General features: G+C 43.1%; 2 protein-coding genes across 4 annotated transcripts in view; one reads left to right on the top strand and one right to left on the bottom strand.

Moving 5' to 3' along the window:
• The window catches only part of LOC126556435 (uncharacterized), a 507,197-nt gene extending 489,342 nt beyond the window's left edge, over positions 1 to 17,855 (bottom strand). The window contains exon 1 of the mRNA XM_050211700.1: positions 17,847 to 17,855. The gene's annotated coding sequence lies outside the window, so the exon portion shown is untranslated. The remainder of the gene's footprint in view (positions 1 to 17,846) is intronic.
• LOC126556080 (ubiquitin carboxyl-terminal hydrolase calypso) overlaps positions 1 to 22,824 on the top strand; it is a 332,487-nt gene that overhangs the window by 180,768 nt on the left and 128,895 nt on the right. The window lies entirely within an intron of this gene.

Below are 22,824 nucleotides of genomic sequence, written 5' to 3' on the forward strand. Positions count from 1 at the left end.
CGTGGGGACAGCTGGTGTGTAGCACATTCAATCACGCTAGGGTATCGGAGAAGGTGCTGTGGGAGAATGGCTGACGGGGGGATGGTGGCCAAAAATTTAGATCATTGCCAACTAACTAAACACACGCCACCCCTTGAGCAACCTCCGCTTCGTTCGGTCGAAAAAAAAGCATAACACAGCGCAGAAAAGGTCATTGACCGAGATGTGAATTGACGTTCGTTTCGTTACACGCGTAACGCAAACGAGGGTGTGCGTTTAACTAAAGCGTTGGATGGAGACAATGTGCCAGAGTGGGTGAGGAAATATGCTTATCTCTGCATTGTGGGACTTTTAGTGTGGGTTAAAGTAAATTAGCTATATTGTGTTTGTTTTACTTTTACTAAAAAAATGCATAAAATATATAAAATCGAAAAACATAAAAGAAAATGTCAAAAAAATTAAAAGACATAAATCTAATGAATGCAGTTTTAGTAAGGACCTGAAATATCACTAAGCATTAAACATTGTTTTCAATATTTGTAAACGTTAACGCTATTGCTATCAAACGTTTCATGGTATTGTATGAGTACGAGAAAGTATTTTATAAAATCTTAGTAACTTAGAATAGATTGAAAACATACAAACATTTCAAAAGCGAATTGAAGGTGAAAAATAATACCTTGCAATAAATAATATCGGAAGCATTGTGCTGAACATAAATGAGACGTTTTATCGTACTATTATGAATTTAATTGTTCCCCTATCCAATAGCCTTCATTATTAACTTCAGTATTAACCACTTTTTGTATACAATAAATAAGTGAATGTAGGGTCAAAACCTTTATTAATAACATAAAAAAGTCACCAGCTAACACAGCTCAGCGGTAAACGTTTTGATAATTTAAATAAAAGAATCATGGACGAAAGATGTAGTTTCTCTCTCTAGATTGAGTCTCAAAATTTTAGAAACAGGTTTAACGAGGTTCTTTTAATCTTAAAAGAGCTCTATTAAAGCTTCATTATACCATTGAAGAAAGCAAAGTAATACATAAGAGAAAGAAAAACTATTGGTCATTAATTTAACTTTAATCAAATGATTAACAGCATTGCAGGAATCATAATATTACTTATTTTTTCTTTAGGAAATAACTTTGCTCTTCGAAATTGGCACTAATCTGACCCATAGTGCAAAAGAGAACGTTTTTATGCCCTACATTTGTTTGATACTCTCACCCATTACCTATGCGATATCTCACTCCAGTTCCATCCTATACAACCTTCATACCTCCTGCGAAGCAATCGTATCTCTCTGTTATCTCGTGCACCTACCTAAACTCTTCATCTCTTCAATTTTATGCCCCAAACACATTCTCATACGACTGATCACGAGCTCGATGATGTGTCTATTTCAAATACGGACAAGCGGCTGTGGCTTGTACCAATACCAACTTGAAAAACACCTGACAGTCGAAAATGCTTGCAGATCCCTTTTAGCTGCCGGCTGTCATACTTATCTAATGCTTCTGTAGGACCATTTTTGTTTGTGCCGATTCTTTTCCAGCCACATTCCATTCCACGAATATCGGCATGCAGGTGGCTTTCCATGTTTCGGCAGAATGAAAACGAGTGAAATTAAAATTGGCAACTTTTTATTGACGCTAATCAGCGGTGGCACACGGTTTTCGAGGCCATCACTACAGACACACACACATTGCGGCTGGTTGGCTCGAAAACCGGACATTCTTATCGATACTTGACTGTTCGCTCGCCGAAATGCGTGAAAGATGGTTGGTTGGAATGAAAAACGAACCAAGTCATTTGCAAAAAAAGCAATTAGATTCAAGTTTTATTGGTACAAGGACGCAAAAAACACTTGGCGTGGCGTGCATGAGTTTGAATCATAAAGAGCACAAAAACACCTTGCTCAACAATCAAATAATTACTCCTAAAACCACCAATTAAAACCATCGTTTTGTATGGTTTTGCTATCAGTTACTGTCCCATGATGCGTTTGTATTGTTTCGCGCGTAATTGGATCACGTACAACGTAGGACATTTTAAACATGAAGTGTAGCCTTTTATTACTGTTGTGCTTGTCAGATCAAATGGAATAGAATGATTTGCTACCTTGTTGATAGGGAGAGAGAGAGAATAGTGATTAAGTGCAAAAAGTAAGGACTATTTTAATGGGCAGTAATGAGGGACGGTAGAAATTGAAGAAATATACAAACCAGACGTAAAAAGCAGCATGAGCAGCGCCATTGCGCGGTGCCAGATCGAAAGACAAGCATCTTTATATCTACAACAATGCGTGATTGGTAATAGAAAAGCGTAATTTAGGGATTAAAATAACTAAAAAATATAGAATACTATAGCCCTGAGATTGCTGAGTTTTCAACTAGCATTATTCAACAGATTACAGGGTTTACCCACTTGGTTTGGAATGGCTACCCAAATTTTTTGACTTGCTGTTTTCAGGTTTTGACTGGCTGTGTATATTTCTGAATAAGAAATCCAATGCTTGAGTTTTGATTGGGAGCATTGATTTTCATCTGCCCGATTTATAACAGCTTGTAAGGCCGCATGTTTACAATACCCCATATGAATGGTCGCTTTGGACTGTGCATAGTTGGTTTTATGCAAATATGTTTGTGTTTTTAGCTACGAAAAGAAGTTTTTTGCATAATTTTTTTTTTAATTCGATGCTAATTCATAGAACATGCATTGGGTGTTTTATGTTTTGGGTGATACGAAATTCAAGTGAATTGAATTTACGTAACAGATTTCTTAGAAGGTGTAATAGTGAATCCATGGAGATAAACCTTGAAAAATCCGATGCATTCAAAAATTTGCACTGTCAGTAAAAAACCATTGCTGCATTTGGGTTTTTAAAACCAAATGCAGCTTTGTGAAAAAATATGGGCATTTGAATTCGTCAGTTTCTGCAAGAGAAATCTAGACTCCGAATGTCAGCTTGATGCCATCCATACTGACCTGAAGGGGGCTTTTGATTCATCGTCTCATCCTATTCTTGTGGGAAATTACAGAAGCTAGGTTTTGACAATAGTATGGTCAAATGGATCAATCTACATATATGATCCCATCTATCTGATCGATCATACTGTATTAAGCTGCGGGTATAGTGCGTCACGTGCCTTCACCAGCATCTTTGGCGTTCCACAAGGTAGGATAATCAGCCCGCTGTTGTTCCTACTCTACATCAATGATACTGCAATACTACTTGCTGATTTTAACATACTGATGTATGCGGATGATGTCAAGCTGTTCACCGCGGTGAAAGATAGTGGAGACTGCGCTCGGTTACAACATGCGATTGATGTTGTAAGTGTATGGTGCACGTAGAAATGCATTGTCACTGTCCGTCGATAAATTTCAAGTAATGTCCTTTTTGAGAGACAGCTCTATTATCCTATTTGACTACAACATTGACAATAGTTTACTTCAACGTCCTAAATGTGTTAGAGACTTAGAGATTCTTCTTGACAAACAACTCAGCTTTAGATCTCACATAACAAATCTACTTAACCGTAGTAATCAGAGGCTAGGCATTGTGTTTCGTATGAAAAAGGAGTTTCGCGACCCTACTACTATTAAAACGTCCAATCAGGCTTAGAGTACGCAAGTGTTGTTTGATGCCCCATAGTACACATCTGGAGCCAGAGCGTAGAAACAACACAACGAAAAGCTACGCGATTTGCCATTAGACTCCTCCCATGGAGACCCTACGATCGATGCCCAGACTATCCCACTCGATGTCTTCTCTTGGGACTCCAACCACTGGCAGTTCGTCGTTTGTTTGTAGCTGGTTTGATCGGCAACGAAATAGATGCTCCAGCTCTCCTTAGCTCCGTTAACTTTTTTGCGTCCTCTAGGAGTCTAAGGCAGCGAGACATAATCCAGGCTGCTCGCTTCAGGACTACTTTTGGTCATTGGAAACCCAGTGAACGCAATGTGTACCGTATTTAATGCAAACTTCAACATGTATGAATTTGGTATGTCTCAATCTCCGTTTCGTGAGCGTCTACGTATGCGTCCATTGGTTTGTTCAATACGTCTCGTTAGATTATCACTCTGTTAGTTAATAAGACACTATTAATTAAGACACTTGTATGTCCGATGAAATAAATGAATAAATGAGACGGCAAACCCTGTATGTTTGCAGATCTCAGATTCACTTAGGTATCAGAAGAAGCTGCACATGTAAGAGATGTACCATATTTACTTCACCATCTTTTAAAGGCATTGATTTGTCGTCGATGGCGGAATGTTGTCTAGAGTTCTAATTTCTAGAGAACTAATTTAAAGGTCGCCTTAGGGTTAAAATCGCTCAGATGAACTGATGACTATATAAGAAGAGAGAAAATGACTTCTAGGAAGACGGCAAATGTGTCATAATCTTGAAGCATTTCTTATTTTAAGTATTAATCTACTCAACAAATAACACCAAATTTACACAATGATTTACATTTAAAACCATATAAAAATACTTATATTCAGTGAACACAGTTTAAAAAATTCATCCTTAAATTTTGTGTCCTGTAACGCCGGTTGACAAAGGATAAGTAAGAAGAACGTTTGGTCAGGTGTTAGTATCTATCTACTCTATCACTGCCTTCCGCAATTGTAACCTGCGAAGGAAGGATCCAACAAATCTCAACCATAGACAAAAGACACAAAAGTGATAATACTTTAATCCACTTCATCGCCTCGTAAATCCGACTAAATCCAACCGCATCCATCGTCACCCAGGGCACCATTTTTCTATTCTTTTCATCTTTTTTCTCCTACCTCGCACCAAGCATAAAATGAATCCGCTCTACATAGCCATGCAAGTCTAAAAATACGTTCCAGAGAAAGGTCGTTCTCAAAGAGTGTCCCCAACCAGCTCTACCTTCTCTGCACGTCACCCATCCGGTCCAACCAACATTCAGCGCGTCGATGATGAATGTGTACTGGAATGCAGTTTGCACACATTTTCCCAATTATGGTCGCAGTCCACCGATCCCCGCTCCGGTTGCAGTGGACTTTAAAGCTCTTACCATTATAAGCCCACTCTCCCGTCACGGTTCCCATCGGCTTTCGGGGCCGGCATTTGTGCCGAACTGCATTCGATGCAAAATTGTCATTTTTCATCGTCGAGAGCCTTGGGGTTCTGCTCTGGCTGCATCTCTTTCCATCGCTTGCTTTCCCTTTCTAAACCAGTTCTTTTATGTAGTTGGTAAATCTTCTTCATTGCAGTACCGTTGCAGTGTGGGCCTTGCAGCTACAATGACGGCGTGCTCAAATCACCTTTGGGACATTGGCTTGTGCGCTGCCAACGGTTCGAAAATGGACTGCTTTCGCTTTGGAAAGAGTGCAATGATGATGGTCGCATTTACAGCATCAATAAATATGCATGAACCAGTGACAGTCACTCGATGACAGCGGGCGATGGCTCGCGGCACGATAACTAAACACACGGTCCGACACCGATTCGAGGGAACTCTGCAACGAATCCGATGAATCATCATCAGAAGGTCGGAAGCCTCCGTTTCATTATCAAGATCGGACGGGTGTTTCGTGCAATGGAAAACTGTCAGTTACCTTTACACCCATTCTCATTAGATCCTTTCAGGCTGCAGCCTGGTCAACCGACCATCACCACACCCTTTGTTTCCAACGGGTCATAATAGCACGCGGATTCTTTTGATACCTTTCCCTGTGGGGCATCAAGACCAATTGGACCTGCGAAATAAGTAAATCATTCTTTGCTTGTGGTGCTAATGGTAACACACAAACCGCGGCGGTTCCGGTCAGCTAATGGTAGAAGGATATGCAGTAATAAAGAATTTCAAAGTCACTGCCGTTGTGGACATCCCAAGAGGACGACTGATTACCGGTAAGTTACCAACCGGCTGATGGGGATTCATTTAAATACATTTATAATGAAATTAAATTACTAACCAAACATTTCCATTTAACAACTGTTGTAGTTGTTAAATGGTGTTTGAATATAAGATAGGGCGAATTAAATTTGTTTATCCAAAAATAATAACAATAAATTAATCTTTCGTTAACCGAGACAAATAAGAAAATCTCAAGGCTTATAAAGATAGAAAACATAAGATTAGTGAAATAGTAAATTAAGCATGAGCTAACTCACTGTAATTAAAAGTTAGAGATTTTTTTTCCAATCATAATCATGTACTGCATAAAACTTACAGTTCAGTAACACACCTTTCAGCTAAATTGCAAGTATACAAAGTAGTCGAAAGTGCAAGTAATCTTTTCGCTCGCGTTACAATCACGCATCAAACTTCATACAAAGTATTTCACATAATGAGCGTAGAAAGCCACAGAAGATGGCAGAAAAGCAACAAAAAAAAGTAACATCCAGATGGAAATTAAGATAAAATAAAGATAACAATAGACGACAGCAGCCCCCGCTTTACCCCTGCAACCGTTTCAACCTACAGCTTTATCATGCAAAAAAAAAAACCGGCAGCTAAAAAGTATAAAATAAAACACCACCAAACCGAGATGATAAGTGCCGCGATGACTGTGGAAACGTTTGCCGAAAGCTGCGTTAGCGCGGCCGACACTGGAACGAGCTTGAATCGTTTTGTGTGCGTGGTGAAACGTTTGCGTCACACATACACGTCGTAAAAATTTGGTAAGCATGCGGTCGTTTAGGGAAAGACGCCATCGGGAAGGTGGTTCAGTGGAAAGGCAATAAAAAGTGAAAATGATGTGCGAAGCAACGATCAACTTCTTGATGGATGTTGACGAAGCAGGAATGTGATGGAATGTGTCTTGAGGAGTATGTGCGTGTGTGCCTTTGGGTAAATCCGAAAAGTGAGGTGGAATTTGAAACTCTACTCTATTGAAACGGCTACTGGATCTGCTGAATTCTCCATAAGTATTGTGGCCTACTGTTTAGGATAAAATTAATCAACATTAGTACACGCTTTTGTTTGGGGCTGCACACAATTTTTTGGACATAGTTGGATTGTTAGTCCTCTCACACTACTGGGGAACCTCGGTCCTTCAGTGTGAAGACTGGCGCCGCTGCCGCCCCTTTAAAATTTTGCATATATTTAAAAATACTGCTTAGCAATATTTAGACACAAATTGCCCCAATCAAACACCATATGACATGATCTGTCTTTGTAGATTGGATAAAATATAATCTTTAACTGAAATCACAAAGCTTATCGATTAATGACTTGAATTAAAGACAGATGTCTAACATTCCAGAATAGTCTTACATGAGACGACTCCCCAGATGCCTTTACAACGGAACCGATCATCCGATCATGTGTTAAACAAAAACCTCAGGATGTCCGAGATTTTTCCAGGATCACTCTTGAGTCGAACACCCTTGAGTTTTCTGATTATATCCACCCAAAATAAAAGCGATGCTAATAACATATTTTTTGTCTCTGTAATATACGGCTTTTTTATTCACATAACACGATTAAAAATATAAATTATAAATTAAGAAACACTTAAAACGTTCAAAACCATCAGTAATACACAAAACATTGCTGCCAACGTGCACCAAATAACAGAAACTTTGCAATACGTACTTCTTTCACTAACCAAAACTCCCGTTTAAACCACCTGCCCAAAACAGCAAACCAAACCACCAACAGTAAGCCTGCAAAAGTGAAATCCCAATCGCTCCCCGGATGCCATTGCGGACACCATAAAGCATTTTCCCCGGCACGCGATCAAATGGCCAAACTGTTGGCCAATTCGCACGCACGCACTACACACTGTGCGCGTTTACGCATCCGAGGTTGCTAAATTTTTCATGCGACGCCAAATGTGACTCCCAGCTCAGGATGATGTTAAGACGCCTTGTGCGAGGAAGCAGCGAGGAAAAAAAAATGGAGCCAAGTCCGCAGAACAAATTCCATCGAGAGGAAAGCAGCGCAGTCACGTACCGTCTTTAAAGGGTTGAACGCTACACGGGGAAATGGAAGACACTGTCCGGACTTTGGCTTAACTTTTCGACATTAGCAGCGTTAGCTTATGGATGCGGGTTGCTTATAGCGATCATGCAAATCACGATAAGGCGTGTTAAAAGTTGCACAGAGAGAAATAAAATTTTACTACTCATCCGTGTTGCGGGTAGGTAGGTGGTGCCTGGGCAGGAGCGAGACAGACAGGGAGCTTGTTCGCAAAAAAACTGTACCGTCATGTACTCAGTCCTCTGTTTGGGGTCCGATTGAATCCTTTTAAGTATGGTATTATTATCAACTTCCCTTTACCGATACAACAGCGTTAGTCAGGATTTTACTAAAGGAAACACGAGCAAGCTAATGATAGCAAAATGAAGCTAGCAATACGTACAATCCGAGTAGGAAAATGATCGCGAATACCTTGATCCGCAACGCACTCCGTGGCGCAATCGAGCAATGAACACTGGAAACGCACCGGAAGGGCTTAGTAGGTTTTTACTGGCGTTTGGGCCGTGCCGACACGATTGCCGGCAGGAATTTTCCACCCCATAGCCGATGACTTTCACGCTTCCTCGGGAACTAATTCGACAACTATTTTCGAACTTTGCGGTAAAACGATTTTATTATACGATTATGTTTCTTCGTCTGCATTTGGAGGCTTTTTACCCTCGTGCTTTCCAGTGAGTGTGATAATGTCTCCTTTTCAAGTTTTCGGTATCCTCTTGACGTCCCTCACCTTCAACTCTTCCTTCACCCTGCCTACCTCCACCGACAGCCGGCATCAATTCTGCTCTCAATAAATTCCCAATCAGGCATGGGGTTAAGCTTGCTGCTGCTGCGACTGTTATTGCTGCAAAGCCAAACATTTCCCACTTCCATTCCCAGCGTTAGCCTCAAATATTCGACATCGACGCAACGTAACTTTTGCAGCAACCACTACCACTACTACCACGCTTCATTTTTCTTGCGAGCCCGTTGTTGAGGGGGACATAAATTCATAAACGATTTTCCTGCCCGCAAACTTGGGGTTGGACCGTTTGTTGTTGGTTTGCAGCTCTTCCCAACCCGGAGGGTGAAAATTGCAATGATCCAAACCAGCACGGCAACGCATCTTTTTCTTCGAGCGATGGCTCGGTCCGTACATGTCTGCAGGAGGATTGCACACTCAAGACCACCGGCAATGGCTGGTGTAAGAAAAATGGCCAATCAAATGGATGCCAGACGACCGGCAACGATTGACCTTTGGTCGTCGATTGGCAACGCTTCTTGTTGAGCCTTTCCGTACTAGAAGCAGCTGCCCAAAGGCTGTGGATGAAAAACCTGGAAAGTGATTATATTTATCGCTAACGGTTGCATCTTGCCCGGTGTGACGATCGATATAAATATTGTTTGCTGGCGGAAGGATATCTCCTTGAGATATAAGGCCATTTCATTTTCGGTGTGAAAAATGCGTAAAACATAAATCATAATAAATTGTCTGTGGTTTGAAAAATGTGCTTGAACCCAGGTGTTATTAATTAGTACTTTGAAGACGAAATTATAAATCAAATGCAAGTGTGTGTTATATGTGTTGATTTTGATGCAATTTTTCTTTTCTTGTTGCAGGTTTATGAAAAATTATTCTTAACATTTTCTTACAAATTACCGTTATCATTATTTACTATTTGATTCCATAAGCAGTAGTTCAAACAATTTTTTTTATAAGAGTCATGTTGGTGAGATTAACAATTCTTTTGCAGCGTAAGTTCAAGCATTTGAATTTAAAATCATTAATTGATGGAAAAATGCAGTGATGAACACACCTCGTCGGATTGCAAAACTGCTACCCTCTATCTTTCTTGTTCTAACGTCCTTCTAGGTCACGCCGCTCATTTACTGGCTTACTCCACATATTGATACTACGTAGCTTAATAGTCAGTTCTCAATGCGGATAAAGGATCCAAATGATATTCGAACCTCGATTATGCCGTTTAAAGACCAGTATTACGTCTTTGTACCGGTTTCATGACTGCAGAAATTGTGTGAAAGTGTGTGTGTGTGAAACTAGATGTTCAACAAGCGTTCAAAAGTTTGGACGGTTTAGAGATTTTATACTTCAATTATGAATTCGTTGTGAAAGATTACAAGGTAATTTCATGCTTGTCACATTCACGTCACACAAGACGAGCGTCTTTTTATGCTATAATCGACTCTGCTCTTAAAGTGATTTTGAACAAATCATTTTAAGACAATTGCTTTATTGGTGTAGTAGTTTCTCGGTGTAGCAGTTTATGATAGTAGAATGTATTTATTTATAATTGATTATGACGATATGATAGTAGAATACTATGACATTTTATATATAATATAATATTGGTTTACTATCATTTTATGTGTTTACATTTGAGTATTTTTTTTCGAGTTACAGCTTAAAAGCTTTTCAGCGAAAGTTACTGTTTACACAACGCCAGTGACAGCGACCAGGAAACCGACAGGACAATCGGTTTCGTTAAGATTCCCCACGCTTGAATCAGTGAGTGCCAGAGGCACTCAACCAAATATTATAAATACCGACACGAATAATAAATTCACTCTCTTCCGTATTAATCCACCAAACGAAATGGTAATTATTTGCAGCGTCCATCCGAAATTCACAATTCTGTTCATGGTGCCGTGACCAGGATAATGCGAATCCCTGGTTATTTTGTTTTGTGAATTCTCGTGATTTAAACGTTCCACAAACGAATTGTTCCCGCGCGCGCCTCCGGCAGTGATTACATTGGACTCTCGTTCACGCTCAACGAAACGCATCACAAAATGTCCGTTCAAACATCGACCCTGGCGTCAAGAGGGACGATTTTGCTGACCACCGTGGAACGACACGAGCGGTTTTTTGGAAGACTGGTCCGAGATTCCAGTCTGGTGGAAATACGCCTCACCAAGGAGGAGCAGCTTTGGAATGAGTTGAAGAGCCGGCAGCTGGAAGACGCCCTGACCACTGCTGCTACAAGCTTTGCTGTCGCACAACACCACACACTAATACACACATCGGACACAAGCGGAACATTTTCCACTGCATCGATTGCAGCTGAACAAAATGGAGCTCCAAACGCTGTAGGATCATTTTCCACTGCAACGAGCCAGCTGCGCAAAATGAACTTCCGAAAGCGTTCGACTTATTTGCCACTGCATCGAAGCCAGCTGTAAGTAAGTGCGATACACACAGATGACATCACGGCTGAAACACAATGCGCTTACCATACAGCTCAACTTTGGCGTAAAGCTCAGGCTGTCCAAGCAACATTGACACGGTTTGCTTTGGTGTAACGCAACCCACGATCCAAGGCGATCATCTTTACAAACCCATAACGAAAAGTGTACGCGTTCGATACCAATTTGTTATGAAATTTTGTCATGAGGGGAAGTATGTTTACACAACACCAGTGACAGCGACCAGGAAACCGACAGGACGATCGGTTTCGTTAAGTTTCCCCACGCTTGAAACAGTGAGTGCCAGAGGCACTCAACCAAATATTATAAATACCGGCACGAATAATAAATTCACTCTCTTTCGTATTAATCCACCAAACGAAATGGTAATTATATGCAGCGCTAATCCGAAATTCACAATTCTGTTCAGTTACTGTTCTTTGGAGACATTGTGTATAAGAAGGCTTTTCAATTGGGATACTTTTTTTAAATGCTAATTTTACCTTACTGACTAACTAACCTTACTTTCAATTATTAACTAAGATTACTGTTAGAAAACGAGCGGCTTCTTTTGCTTTTTCAGTGTAGCTGAGCTTTTCTTTATTACTAAGCTCTTGAGATACAATAAAGAGCCAAAAAATTAGTCCGCTGTTCGCGCGCGCTTATATTAGCTTTCCGATCTTTATCCGCTCGTGATTAGTTTTCGAATGAATCGATCGTTCCCTAACTGATCCCGGGGCAGGCTCGTCCTGCCCTTTTCTGATCCTTCTTATCTCTTCTGTTCTTCTTCGTGCCTCTTAACTGACAGGGCGTTGGGAACCTTATAAAGTTTCCAACAATTACTATGAAAAAATATCCTTGATATGGATGTGTGGTGAGTTGAATAAAACTTATCTAATTTTTTCGTTTGAAATTATTATTATGTCTTTTAAAGACAAGCTATTGCTTTCATTATATAAATACACTAGTCTTGTTCAATGGGGAACATTCTAAGAACCCTATTCAAGGCGACCTAAATTTTATTTAGGTTAGTACTGCCACACATTTGCCATACAGTTATTGCATATGTTGCTGACGGAAGAAAAACTTGTTTATAGATAGCCAATTTGTTTTTAAGCAATAATCTTGACCTTCGATTTATGACGGGGTAAAGATTTTTTGTCATAATTGTACACTTCCTAATTACATCATATATACATGGTCACGGAATATCAGCTTTTTATCGAACAAAATCCCTCTTTGATTACGCTCCTAGTGCGAGTGACTCAAGGGTTATGGATATTGTAGATATTTTAAAGACTTGCCGGTGGCTTCGAAATTGACTGGTTGAATGCAGAAAAATTAGTTGAAAAGCTAGAAAATATGAAAAAATTTCGGTTTTTTTACAGGTGGTACGGTTATAAAAGCTGGCCGGCCATATAATGGTCGGGGTCGGCCTAACGATTTTAGGGTCGTTAAGCCAAGAAGAAGAAGACAGGCGATCTTCAAACGCAGTGGCGAGCCCCGACAGCTGCCTCATATAAGTTGGCCCGTGAGCTTCGAAGTAGTAGCATTGTAGCAGGGTATCGTAGTCGGGATGCTCATGGTAGCCTCGCTGAAATTTGGTTTTCCAAATCACGGATAGTTCTCTGTAGCGCAAGGATGAAGAAAAGAACTGATCTCCCGTGCTAGGTACTGATGACCATTTCAGTGACATTTCTAGAACCACACATCGTGACGTGCCTTATGAAGGATATTAAGATCATTTTTCGGTTCATATGCTCCTCATTATAAATGCGCTTCCACGGTCCTTCCACGCTCGGGTAAGAAGTTTGCGTATGCTTCAGACATATCACTTGACTCTGTAGGTATCAATACCAGCGTAACAACAAGATTGAGCACGTCGTCTCGATATGGCCAGGACGCCAATCATTTTCCAGGAAACTCGATCTAGGGCTGCAGTCCTCCATCCACGGTTGCATCCGATCTCCAACAGGTTAGACTCCTCTTGATCCAGCCAACGAGCTAGCTGTGCTCCTCTACGCCTCGAGCCGAACAGGTCGCTGACGAGCACCTTTCTGCCGGCATCCTCGTGTCCCGGCCAACGTATCCTTCTGGCTTTAACTACCGTTAGGATATCAGCACCGCCAAACCGCTCAGCTAGCTCGTGGTTCATTCTCCTACGACACACGCCCTGCTCGCACACATCGCTAAAGATAATCCTTAGCCATGTGTGCGACCAAGACTCGTACCCGTAGAGGACTACCGGACGTATCAAGGTGCGGTAAATCGTACATTTCGTGTGTTGTTGGAGTCTTCTGGATCGCAGTTTGTGGAGTCCGTAGTAGGCACGATTCCCCTGAACAACGTGCCTGCGGAATTCGCTGCTTGCGTTGTTGTCCGAAGTTACGATCGTACCAAGGTAGCAGAACTCCTCTACCATCTCAAGATCGTCGCCGTCCGTGTCGGACTCTACCACAGTCAGAGCCTCCGGCAAGCAGGTATTTTGTCTTCGTCACATTGATCCGCAATCCAATTCTATTGGCCGCCCGCTTCACTGGGAACAATATGCCGCCTCGAACAATATGTTGTAATTTAGTAATTTAATAATAAAATTCAAAAGTCATCAGTTGAAACTAAATTTAGGTATTGTTATGCCACCTGGGCATAATGTGTCAACGCCGGGGAGGATGTTATGCTATCTGGGCATAATGTGTCAACGGTATGTTTTTTGGGAATGGTTTTGGGCAACGAACAGTAATGTCACACATACATGGAAATACATAGAAATCAAGTAGTGAACTGAGCGAACGGACGTGTTCTCCTTTTGCTCCGAAATTCCTCCTTTTTTTCTCCTAATACAGTCCACTCGAAAAGGACATTGTGGTCCTACGGAACCGGATGCGAAAACCAGTGTAGTGTTTCGCGTGTTATCGGTGTATGGAACATCCGCGATCGGGTGTTAGCGGCGTGACAGTGCGTCGCTACTGTGAAGGAGTAGCACTAGCCGGAAAACAAAGTACCGTGATTCGGAAAGTGTGATGCGTTGGAAACTGCTACAAAGCTTTCCACTTGACTAAGGAAGATCCGCGATCGGATCTTAGTGACGTGACAGTGCGTTGCTACTATGCAAAGGAGTAGCACTAGCCGGAAAACAAAGTACCGTGATCCGGAAAGTGTGATGCGTTGGAAACTGCTACAAGGCTTTCCACTTGACTAAGGAAGATCCGCGATCGGATCTTAGTGACGTGACAGTGCGTTGCTACTATGCAAACAGAGTAGCACTATCCGGAAAACAAAGCACCGTGATTCGGAAAGTGTGATTCGCCAGCATTCCTCTCGATAAAGGCATTCTGCTGATCGAAGGTAATCCGCTCAATAACAGAACATTGAAACATTCGCGAAAACCACGTGTGATTGGCGTGGCGTGGGTTTGCCAAAAGCAAATGGCGGACCGGCACAAGTGAAGGTGTGTGAATGTAAAGACAATGCAATCACCGTTTACTCGGTCAAAGAAAGTGAAACGATCACCGATAAAACGTACGACTCCTTCAACAATACCAACACAGTCGCAACAGCAAGAAGTGAAGAAGGTTTCCAACAAAATGGAGGCCCAACTACAAGCTTTGGTGAAGCAGCGAGAGGGAGTGCGCAACAAGCTTAGTCGTGTGTGTGCATCCTTATGTGATAGTGATGGGCAACCGAATGCCAACGTAAAAAATGTGCGCTTCCTACAGCTCCAAGAAAAGGCTTTGGCAAACATGTACAATGAGTGCAACGAAATTCAAAGCAAAATCTACGAACTGTCCCTCTCAAAAGAAGAAGACGAACAGCAGAACAATCTGTACATCGATTTTGAGAGAAAGTTCAACGAAGTTTCGTTGAAATTAAGTATGTGTTTTGATGCCGTGCCCAAACGTGAAGCAACTCTTTCAGTTGTGCCATCGACCTCGCATGAATTTTCGCCTTATCTGCCACCGTTAAATGTTCCCTTACCAACATTCGATGGTTCATACGAGAAGTGGTACGCATTTAAAGCAATGTTCACCGCTGTGATGAACCGATACAAGCATGAGGAACCCGCGCTGAAACTGTTCCATCTCCGGAACAGTCTTGTCGGAAAGGCAGCAGGTATCATTGACGAAGTGTTAGTGAACAACAACGACTATGAAGCCGCATGGAAGATCCTTGCGCAACGGTATGAGGACAAACGTGTGGTCATAGAAAAACACATTGACAATCTTTTTGGCTTAACAAAGTTTAGTCGAGATAACGGTGCTAATCTGCGTAAGGTGATCGATACTTGCAACAAGAATGTTGATGCATTGAAGCATCATAGCCTTTTGGTTGAAGGTCTTGGTGAACAAATGTTAGTGAAGCTCATAACAGGAAAGATGGACAAGAAGTTACAGGTTGCTTGGGAAACGAAGCAAAAGAAGAACGTGTGCTCATCGTACGCCGCATTAGTAGAGTTTTTGGAAGAACAGTGCAGAATTTCCGAGATGGTCGACATAGGCGTGAAATCATCGACGGAATCTATTAAACCAAAAACAGTGACAAAAACATTGGTTGTTAGCGATTCCAATCAGCAAGCGAAATGTACAGTGTGCAGTGAGGTTCATGAACTTAGAAACTGCGAACGTTTTAAGAGTAAGAGTGTTAGCGAAAGGATTGACGTTGTGAAAAGATCTGGCGCTTGCTTCAACTGCCTGTCGAATGGTCATCGCATCCGCACATGTCGGTCAGGTTCTTGCCGTCGATGCGGCAAGAAGCATCATAGCTTACTCCATGAAGATCGTTCAAGCCATGTTCCCGATCGTGTAGCGCCAACAGCGTTAGCAGAGAGTCCAAACTTGCCTGCTGAACCACCGACAACTCTATGCACCAAGGAAATGTATCCTGAGAGACAAACTGTTCTCTCGACCGCAGTGGTATTAGTAGACGGTTTGCGTAATACTCCTTACCCGTGCCGAGCGATTCTGGATTCGGCTTCACAAATGAATTTTGTTACTGAACGCTTTGCTAATCTTCTTTCTTTGAGAATGGAATCCACTGACGTCATAGCTAATAGTTTGAACGGTAACAAAACCCGTTTAAGCCGTAAACTGCACACAACGATTAGGTCTCGTGCTGGTGACATCGTAGCGGAAATTGAATTCTTAGTGACCCCACGAATTACTGGTGAGCTTCCGTCCAAGTCTTTTGATATATCACAGTGGCCCATCTCGAGCGAACAGGTGCTGGCCGACCCTACCTTCAACAGAAGAGGACCTGTCGATATGTTAATTGGCGCTGAATCGTTCTGGGATCTAATGCAAGATGGCCGATGCGATCTTGGTTCCAATCGACTTGTGCTGCAAAATACGAAACTAGGTTGGATTGCTGGCGGTGTGATTAGGAGCGACACGACTATCATTGCACGTACACTTTGCAACACTACGGATGATGAGCCGCTTACGGAACTACTGAAGAACTTCTACAAGGTAGAATCCTGCGACGAGCTCCGCCCTTCTCCGAAGGCGGACGACGAGGTGTGTTTGGAACATTTTCAACGCACACACGAGCGAACGAAGGAGGGTCGGTATGTGGTCCGACACCCTTTCAACGAACGGAAACGCGAGCTTGGCGACTCGCGTGAAATGGCACTGCGACGATTTCTGGCGCTGGAGCGAAAACTCGAAAGGCAGCCCGACCTGAAGGAACAGTACTCACAGTTCATCCGAGAGTACGAGCAACTAGGACACATGCGTGAGATTGTGGAAGCACCAAACGAGGACCCAGGGTCGGTGTTCTATCTACCTCACCACTGCGTGCTGAGACCTTCGAGCACTACAACTAAACTACGAGTCGTGTTTGATGGATCAGCAAAGACGTCGACGGGTGTATCCATCAACGACGTTTTAATGACTGGACCAACAGTCCAAAACGATCTCACTGCAATTCTTCTTCGTTTTAGAGGGTTCCAGTACGTTTTCACACTGGACATTCCGAAGATGTTTCGTCAGGTGAGGGTCCATCCGGAAGACACGAGGTACCAGCGAATCTTTTGGAGGTACAACCGGAACGATCCACTAACAGTACAAGAGCTGCTCACTGTTACCTATGGATTGGGACCTTCCCCGTTCCAAGCAACCATGGCGCTTAAGCAGGCAGCTAACGATCATCAGGGCGAGCTCCCGAGGGCTGCCGAAGTAGTTAACAAGGGAACATACATGGACGATACGTTAACTGGAGCTGATACACTTGCTGAGGCATGCCAACTTCAACGAGATTTGACAAAACTGCTAAAGAATGCTTGTTTCAGTGCTCATAAATGGTGTGCTAATCATCCTGATATCGTTGCAGGAGTAGCAGAAGAACTTAGAGGAACTTCTTTCGAAGTTACAGACAACACCTCCAACACGACAGTGAAGACTTTGGGTGTTACATGGAATCCGCTTGAGGATTGGTTTTCGGTGTCTGTTCCTGATTTCGACCACTCACAAGAAATGACTCGGCGAAGGCTCCTGAGTCAACTGGCCAAGATTTTCGACCCGCTTGGATTTTTTGGGCCAGTTATCACCTACGCGAAGCTGATTTTACGTGAAGTCGGCGAACTTCGGATAGATTGGGATGACACAGTTCCTACCGAAGTTAATGAGAAGTGGCGAAATTTCCGAACTGAGATGACAGCGCTGAGGGAAGTTCAAGTTCCGAGATGGATTTCCTGGAAGAATGTGCTCAAGCTAGAACTGCAAGGGTTCGCCGACGCATCTGATCAAGCTTATGGTGCCTGTTTGTACGTGCAGGGTTCTTTCTCGAATGAGGAGCCCAAGATGCAATTGATCTGCAGCAAATCTCGAATCCTACCGAAGAAACGGAATCCGAAGCAGAAGGCCCTCACGACCCCTCGAGCTGAACTGATGGCGGCATTGTTACTTGCTAGAATGGTTGTGAAGTTCCTGGACGCTACGGAGCTTGGATTTGAATCTGTTCATCTCTGGAGCGATTCAAAAATCGTGTTGTGTTGGCTCAAGAAGTCCCCTGACCTGTTGCAAACGTACGTATCAAATCGGGTAAGTGAAATCCAACAACTCAGCCTATCTTTCCTTTGGCATTATATTTCCACTTACGATAATCCGGCCGATTTGATTTCACGTGGAGTCACACCGAAGAAATTGATGAAGTCTACGATGTGGTGGCAGCCTCGGCCACTACAACCCATCGTCAAGAAGGCGGACTATACGGAAATTCCGGACAACGAGCTGCCGGAAATGCGAGCTGGAGTGGCGTTGGCCACTACTGTTCCTGTTGAGCGTTTCCCAATCTTTGAGAAGTTGGGAAGTTTCACGAAAATGGTTAGGAGTATGGCTTACGTGGTGCGTCTCGCTAGGTTTATCAAGTCACGCAAAGGGGAGGTGATAAAAGGTCAACTCACAGCAACAGAATTACGTACAGCGACACACGTAATTATACGAATGGTTCAGCGAGAGGCCTTTCAACAAGAAATCCTCGCTCTAATGGACGATTCGAATACAAATTGTCGACTCAATGGACTAAAGGCGTTTTTGGATCCAGATGATGGTATCATACGAGTTGGTGGAAGAATCAAGCGAGCCATCATACCCTATGATAGTCGGCATCAGATGCTGTTGCCGGCTAAGCATCCTGTCACCGAGGCACTTGTTCGTCAGTTACACATTAACAACTTGCACATCGGGCAAAGAGGCCTGCTTGCAGTTGTACGTCAACGGTACTGGCCGTTGAACGTGAAGAGCACTATCCGTAAGGTGACACGAAAATGCATCGTCTGTTTCAAGGCGAACCCGTTTAAGACAACGCAAATGATGGGTGATTTACCATCGTATCGTGTCCAGCCAGCCCCCGTTTTTTCGGATACCGGTGTAGACTATGCAGGTCCTTTCTCCATCAAGTCATCGACCTCTCGCAAGCCGCAGATCACGAAAGCCTATGTGTGCCTGTTCGTATGCCTGCAGACTCGAGCCATACACTTGGAATTGGTCTCGGACTTGACGACAGACGCGTTCCTTGCAAGCTTGCGGCGGTTTACCAGTCGACGAGGGTACCCGAAATCGATACGATCTGACAATGCAACCAACTTTGTCGGAGCCAAAACGGAGCTGCACGAGCTTTGGCTTATGTTCAAGAAAGAGTGCACCACGAAGAAGATCATCAACTATTGTGCCGACAACGGTATTGACTGGTCGTTCATACCACCGCGAAGTCCGCACTTTGGCGGTATCTGGGAGGCTGGTGTGAAGCAGGTTAAGCACCACATGAAACGTATTGTTGGTGACAGAAAACTTTCCTACGAGGAGCTCTACACGACCCTTACACAAATAGAAGGGGTACTAAATTCTCGACCCTTAGTACCGAGCTCAGACGATCCATCCGACTACACCGCAATCACCCCGGCACATTTCCTGATAGGCCGAGAGATGCAAGCTGTTCCAGAACCCGACTACTCCATCCTAAAGGAGAACCGTCTCTCACGATGGCAGTTGGTGCAATCTATGTTGCAACACTTCTGGAGACGGTGGACTGCCGAGTACTTGCCGGAACTCCAAAATCGGTCGAAATGGCTGAAGCGGAAGGAGATCAAGGTGGGATCGCTTGTACTACTAGCAGACCAGAATACACCACCACTACACTGGCCGCTTGCAAGGATAGTAGCTGCACACCCCGGAGACGACGGTGTGACACGTGTCGTTACCGTTAGAACGGCGAATGGAGCGGAGTTCAAACGCGCAGTTACAGAAGTCTGCTTGCTGCCGTTGGACGAAATTGATAGTTGAAATACTATTTCAACGCCGGGGAGGATGTTATGCCACCTGGGCATAATGTGTCAACGCCGGGGAGGATGTTATGCTATCTGGGCATAATGTGTCAACGGTATGTTTTTTGGGAATGGTTTTGGGCAACGAACAGTAATGTCACACATACATGGAAATACATAGAAATCAAGTAGTGAACTGAGCGAACGGACGTGTTCTCCTTTTGCTCCGAAATTCCTCCTTTTTTTCTCCTAATACAGTCCACTCGAAAAGGACAGGTATGATGATTAAATATGACATATTCAAACATCTATGAATGCTCAGTTGTTGTAGTTTGTAGTTGCGGATGCAGTTTAATAGAGAGGTGAATGTAGTCTCAGAGACTTAAAGCCACTTTAATAAACGAAAATTAAAATTAAAAAGTCAACCGTGCCAACGAGACATTTAAAAACTGATTAATTTTAGCAATCAACACTGCATGCCGTACGCTCGCTCGTAAAATGCATGCAAGGATGCAGAATTATTAACCACAATTATTTTTCGACCATACCCTTACGACTGCTCAGCACCATTAGGACTTTTGTTTGCTCCTCAACCACAGCAAACTACATAAATCGCATATTTAAGAAAATTCACAACATGCAACCTCATATTTGATAACAAGCCGCTAATGGCGATGGCAGTAGGAAAATTCCTCCTTACCAATCCCTATCCAGTCGCCACCACGTCGATGTTCGGTTCTCAATTATTACCTTTTTTATCTTGATGCTGGCGTGGAATGTTTGGCCTTTTCCCTATGTAAGTGCTACCATTGTAATGATGGCCATCGTGTTGGTATGATATTAGTCGTGCTGTTTGCATTTGAAGCCAGTCTTGCTGAGAAATTTTCAACAGCACGATAATAGCTGTAAGAATTGATGGGACCAACAAACGTCAAGAAGCAAAAACTAGCAAAAAATACACTTTTTAAACGTTGAAAATGGTCTGTATAAATAGAGCATTAAGGTACGCTCACCCAAATCGTTGCACAATACTACATCGTATATGATAATAACCACCCTGGTGGTTATTTAGTTTGCCCTTAGCTACACATCCACTTGGACTCCTCTCTCTCTCTCGAATGGTTGTGGTAAATTATTTTTCTCCTCTTTCGATCCTCCTCAAACCGTACCAGAAAGATAGATCAAAAAAGTTTCATCGTACGGCTTTTTTGCGTGATTCATAAATTATGAATTATTACTTTGCGCTATCGGGTAGTTTCGGGAAGTGGTACCAAATGAGACAAAACGCGTCCAACAAAATGGTGAGTGTAATGCGAAGAAAACGTTCATTGAATCGTGAACATTACAATCGTTCTGTGGTGCAGTGTTAGTGGACAAAAAAGAAAGTGTGGAAAGACAAGGGCTCCATTTACCACTAAAGGACTGGGCAATGGTAGCAAAGTTTTGACCAAACGGTACGAAAGCATTCGGTCGTTTGCAAACAGTAAAACAACGCACGGTGGGCAAAGTTTGGTGGCAACTGACCAACGGCTTCATCCACAAATGAGCCTCAAATTTCGATTTTAGTTAGGTCGTTTGTAGCGTGTGTTGGAACTTTTTCCCTAATTTGTCAACTATTATGATGTACTTTATTTAAGTAGTTTTTTTTGTAGGCTTTTTTTCTTAAAGGTTTATCGGTATTAGACCAGAGATTTCTGCATAACAGCTCACAAGCTTTGAGATATCTTTGAACGGTTCTATGAATTTCTTCTCGAACGTAAAACTCCCACGAAAGAAAACATGCCAATAAACAAACCGAAACCACCACTAGAGTCACGATCAAAATCACGTTTCCAAGTGCAACTGTATGATTTCTATTTTGTTTTTTGACAGTCTCCCTTTGCGTTGTGAAGACGCTTAAAGTAAATATCTATTTCTTGGAGAGCGCATGTAAGGTGCATATGTTGAACATGAGCGGTGTATCGGTTTCTCATCTGATTTACATTACACGCTTATGACGACACATCATTGAACCGCAATTTGTGTCGCAATCGAGTCCCATATGTTGGGAGAACCGTTTGGAGAGACAGCAGGCGAACATCTTACTGGTGAACCCGAAACCGCGATTTGGCGCAACATTGCAACGGTGGGTTTTGCCGCAAAGTTCAACCATGCAGTAATTTTCCCTCTCGCCGGACATGTTGCGATGAAGACTTCGACATAATCCGCCACCAATACCCGACCGCGATGCTTTTGCCTGGACAAACGTGCCCGGCTGCAAACGCGGTCAACATATCTCGTGTCGTATGTGTGTATTGCCATCTTTATCCGCAGTATTCAGTTCACAGCACTCAAGAACGCCCGGGAGATTTGTCTTACAAAAAGACCACCCGGTACAGGGTAAGGTCCAGCGGTCCTGGGATGGACATCAATTGCAGGGCGATGGTAAACGGAGCATCCGAGACGTGGAACGGTCCGCGGTAGGGTCGACGTAGTGTTGCAACAGAACATCAACAGTTACACGGCAACCAAGTACGAGCGTGTTGACTTCGCGACAGACCCGGTCCCCGGGTTCTGGGTGCTTGTTTGGCTGATAAAATATTTATCCACTTGGGCATTTTATTATTCTACACATATGTGTCAAAACCCCTTGCTCTTCAGTAACTACGGCAGAAAGGCTGTGGCTGGATATTGCGTCCCGTATCACATTGGCGATGGCTACCGTGTGATATGGAATCTGTTGAATCTCGGTGGCTCTCACACTCCCAAATCTCGCCCGGACGGAAATTCTGGAGACCCGGAGATCTAAACAGACTGCGGCATATTACTGCCATGTGATGCAGTATCTCAACCAGTGCGGAACCAAAGCAGTAGCCACCCGGTGCCGTATATATTTCTATACCCTTTACCCCTTCTTCCCCGCTTGCGTCCTTTGCTGAAGCGCGATCGCGTTCA

Source organism: Anopheles maculipalpis, chromosome 2RL (assembly GCF_943734695.1).
Source record: "Anopheles maculipalpis chromosome 2RL, idAnoMacuDA_375_x, whole genome shotgun sequence".
Taxonomy (NCBI): Eukaryota; Metazoa; Arthropoda; class Insecta; order Diptera; family Culicidae; genus Anopheles; species Anopheles maculipalpis.